Source organism: Euprymna scolopes, chromosome 6 (assembly GCF_053919585.1).
Source record: "Euprymna scolopes isolate OS-2025 chromosome 6, ASM5391958v1, whole genome shotgun sequence".
In the NCBI taxonomy this organism is placed as follows: domain Eukaryota; kingdom Metazoa; phylum Mollusca; class Cephalopoda; order Sepiida; family Sepiolidae; genus Euprymna; species Euprymna scolopes.
Window position 1 is genome coordinate 159,692,406 of NC_136487.1, and position 4,506 is coordinate 159,696,911.

The window sequence follows — 4,506 nt, forward strand, 5'->3', positions numbered from 1 at the left end:
GTGGAAGTTCGGTTTAGTAGTAGAAAAATAGAAATTAAAATCATTGGAGTAGTGGTAGCTAGACAAATTTTTATTTCAAATCTGTTGCAGTGGAAATCTTAGGTTGGCGTTCAGTCGAGCACATGCCATTAGAAAAGCGATATCATTTTTCGGTAAAAAGAATGACCGACATGTGAACGACATGCCGTGGTAAACAATTTTTCTCTGGTATTTCATTTTAGAAAACATCTTTTAAAATTTTGCCTTCGTGTTGTTTAATTATTAATTTATTAATTATTTCTTTCTTTCTTTTATTCCTATTTGTTTCGTTTCAACTTTTTTTTCCGCCATCTTTCATTTTTTTCATTGAATTGTTTTACATTTTCGTCGATTGATATTTTCATCTTTGTTCAATTATTTATAAGTTGTTTATTTGTTCGGTTATGTAATATTTTGTTTCTCTTGCAATTTATTGATTTTCGCCCTTGAATATTTTTTGTGTTCATTTATTTTTCATTCATTATTCTCTTGCTTTTTTGCACTTAGTTTCTCTACATTTCAAATATTTCCCTTGTGTTTTTCTATTTTAATTAATTTCCATTTTGTTTCGTGTAATCAAGCATTTGAATATGCTTTCTTTCGCTATTATCTTTTTTCTTTGCTTTCTCTTTCTTGCTCTAGTAATATATTCTTTTCTTACAAGTTTTTTTATTCTTCCTAATTACTTTATTTTCTTCTGTTCTTTATTTCATTATTTATTTTTCGTATTTTCTAATGCTGTTCTCTCTGTCTATCAACATCTCTTCTTATTATTGTTTTCATTTTCTATTCTTTCATTTGCTCATTCTGTCATTCTGTCATTCTTTATATCTTTTCTTTGATTTTCATTTTAACTCGTTTTTTCGATATTAATTTTTTTTGTTTTTGTTGCGTTTTCTTTTCCCTTTCTATTCTTTGTTGTTTCTTTTTTACTGTCACTATTTTTTATCCTTTTTTTTTTTTACAAGGGTGTCACCACTTATCAAGGCCCAGAGGCCACTCAGGGATAAGGGTTAATAGGTATACATTAGTCATTGTGATTTTAGCATAGTAAACAGTGGGAATTTTGAAACTTGGATTACTTAGGGGGACGATTCAATTAGAACTTGTTCACATTGGACTTTTTCTTTTTTTTTTTCATAGGTATCAACTCATTTTCAAGGTCAAAGAGGCAACTCAAGGATAAGGGTTAAAGAATGTACAGTAGAAATTGGACAATATAATAATCATTAGTAATGAAAATTTGTTAAATTTGATAACTTATATGGAATGGCTCATCAAGAACTTATTTACGTTAGACTTGAAGACAACCATATTGTAGTCAGCCGGAAAGCAGTAAAACGGAAGACAATTCCACAGGCGTGCAGTTCTAATAAAAAAGCTTTGTTTGTTTTGTTTTTAGCCCATATTATTTTTTCCTGTGTTTCCTTTCTATTTTCTGTGTTCTTTCTATTTTCTTGTCTTTCCTTGTTTTATTCTTTTCTCATGTTTCTTTCTTTTTACTAATTTTTTCTTTGTTCTTTTCCTTATTTCTGTTTATATGTATTTGCACCGACCTTTTCTTTTATCAATATTATATTTTTTCGCTAAACTTTTCATTTTCTAATACTAGAAAGAGGTGTTTGGTTTTCCTCAGTCGTAAAATACGCTCAAATATAATATTTTTTTTGGTCCAGATACTGTATATATTATTTTAGAGTCGTGATTCCAAAAGTAAAAAAAGAAAGTATTTGAGTGCCATCAGCAAGAATCGAAACCTAAAAGGTAAACTGTAGAATTCAAAACAGGTGACGTTACCACTACCAACGTGACACGGATATGGACTAACTAAAAATAAACTAAGATGAGGGTACAAAATGTATAACGATATATTTTAATTTTGACTACTATTTGACCTCTTAAAAACAATTTAAACCAGCTGAAGACTCATAAAATATCGGTGCGTAAAAATCCAATTAGAAGCCCAGAGCGCCGCTCTGCTACTTTCCGTTTCGGGGAGATAAAGTTTGAAAATATAGAGACAGACAGACAGACAGACAGACAGACAGAGTAAGTTTTATTAGTTTGATTTCTTTACTTGTTCTTTTTTTCTTTCTAAGTATCCCTTTTTCTTATTGCCCTATTTTTTCCATATTTTATGAGTACACACCTTCCTTACTTTTCGTGCGTTTCCATTTGTAAAGACTGTTTTTACAGACGCCACGAACTTCGAATTAAAATAAATCCCAGAGAAATATTTGTTATTTTACAAATATGCGGTTTATTGAAAAGACTATACCAATTACGTATGAATTATTATAGAATCAATCCTCTATTGACTATTATATATTACGAGGAATATTTTGACAAAATAAATAAATAATAATGATAATGTCGTTCATCAAATTCCGTCTGTGTTTGTTTACATTACACGTCAGCTGATATTTGGACTTGATGATTAATATCTTGAAAAGTCACTTCTGATTAATGTTTAGTTTTAAAATATGCAAATAAAGAAATGTTTTTCTGCGATTTTAAATGGTACCCCCTTTTATCGTAAATTGAACTGATTAATAAGAAAAAATACAATGGTGAGATACAGCCGTACTTGGAGAGGGGATAATTCGATCTGCAGTCAAATGCAATACAACTAAGCTGTATCTCCAGATTATAATACATCCGTTTTTTTTTTCAGAAGTAATCATTTGCTAATATCTCCTTTGGCCGGGGTAACGTAAAATATCCCCCTGTAAAAATTATATATTTTTTTATCTGTAAGAGAGTAAAGCGATTTTTAAGATCGGATTTTTTTTTCAATTTTCGATATTTATCGGATTTATTTCTGTACAAAACATATCTAAGAACACTGCCAAACATATGAATTAGTTTTGTGTGAAATTTGCAAAAGATAAGCTCAGCCGTTGCGGAGCATCTGATAAAGGAAATTACACGAACACAAAGTGACTTTTATACAAAAGTCAAGATTAATATTCAGCATTAATAATTTAAATATATTTTCGGACATATGTATGTCCCCCGCGTTCCGCGCGTATATAGTGTAATTTACAGTTTTAATTTGTACAACTTCTACGCATTAAACTAGACTGTATTTCGGTAACAACTCAACGAACATTGTTTTCACAACAGTATTTATGTCCGGTTTGTCAGTGTGGACAGGGGGCTTTACAGTTTGTGAAGATTTTCGTTCATCAAATTTTCAATATTTGCACTATTCGAATGTCAGTTTGATGAATCGCCTAACCAAGCTGAACTAAAAATAAACGATAACTGCAAATTCTGCAATTAAAGAAATAGGGGTTTCAATTTAATGTCGCCTCCTTTAAAAGCACTCTCTCCTTTCCTATACACAGACACACACAAACCCACATACATACATACATACACACACACACACACACACATATATATATATACATATATATATATATCAAAACACATATATATGTATATATCAACATCCAATTGCTACTAGTATTTAACAACGACGACTCAAGAGAGGTGTGGTTTGATATTGCGCAAGTCTTGCTACAAAAACCCACGCGGTGGCACTCTTACAGTGGGTATCCGTAGTTTGTCAGGAATGAAGAAAGTTATATATATATATATATATATATATATATATATATATATATATATATATGTGTGTGTGTGTGTGTGTGTGTGTGTGTGTGTGTGAATTCTGTATTGAATTATTTAGAATTATAACAAAATTTATTGTTTGACAAAGAAGTACCAATAATTATTAAAGAGTTATCCATAATCCACGAATTTTCCATGAATGGCTCATCTCCCTGGAGGAATAGCAAAATAGATGTGTGTAATTGTACAATCTGCTTCTGAGCACATCAGTTTAAAGTTGGAATAGAAATGATTGTGTGAAAAAGACACTCACAGTTTATATTATTGCTCTACAGAGCGAAACGATAAAATTGTCGCTCACGAAAAGACGAGATGATTCCATTTCCGTTTGATGAAAACCGGTTTTCTTTTTTTTGTTGCAGACCATGTACTAGCTGGCCAGTTGTGTACAAATCCCAAGAGGGATAGAGACCTTTAATCATTTCGTAAAGTGGCACAATGTTCAACGAGTGAGATTGGAGATGAACCGCTATACAATTATGCTCTCTACCGATTCAAGTTTTGAGAACAGGACCATTGCCAGTACCCTCGAAATGCATCACTAGATTGTCACGAATAAAAGGGGAAGCGACCAAGGTGAATAAAACTATATTTACCGGTCACGGTTATTGTCTTTCGTGTGGTGTCAAATGAGAGCCACATTATTCCACCTCACATCTTCGAAGTCGGCTTGAAAATCAACACCAAGTTGTAACTGGATGTCCTAAAAGGTGTGGTGATCCCCTGGTGTGATCAGATGGCCACTGACAGATGCTAGCTATGGCAGCAGGACTCAGCACCGATCAACAAGTCAAAGGGAACCGGGCTTGACTTCAGAAGTCTTCTCTCACTGGTCCGCTTCCTTTCCTG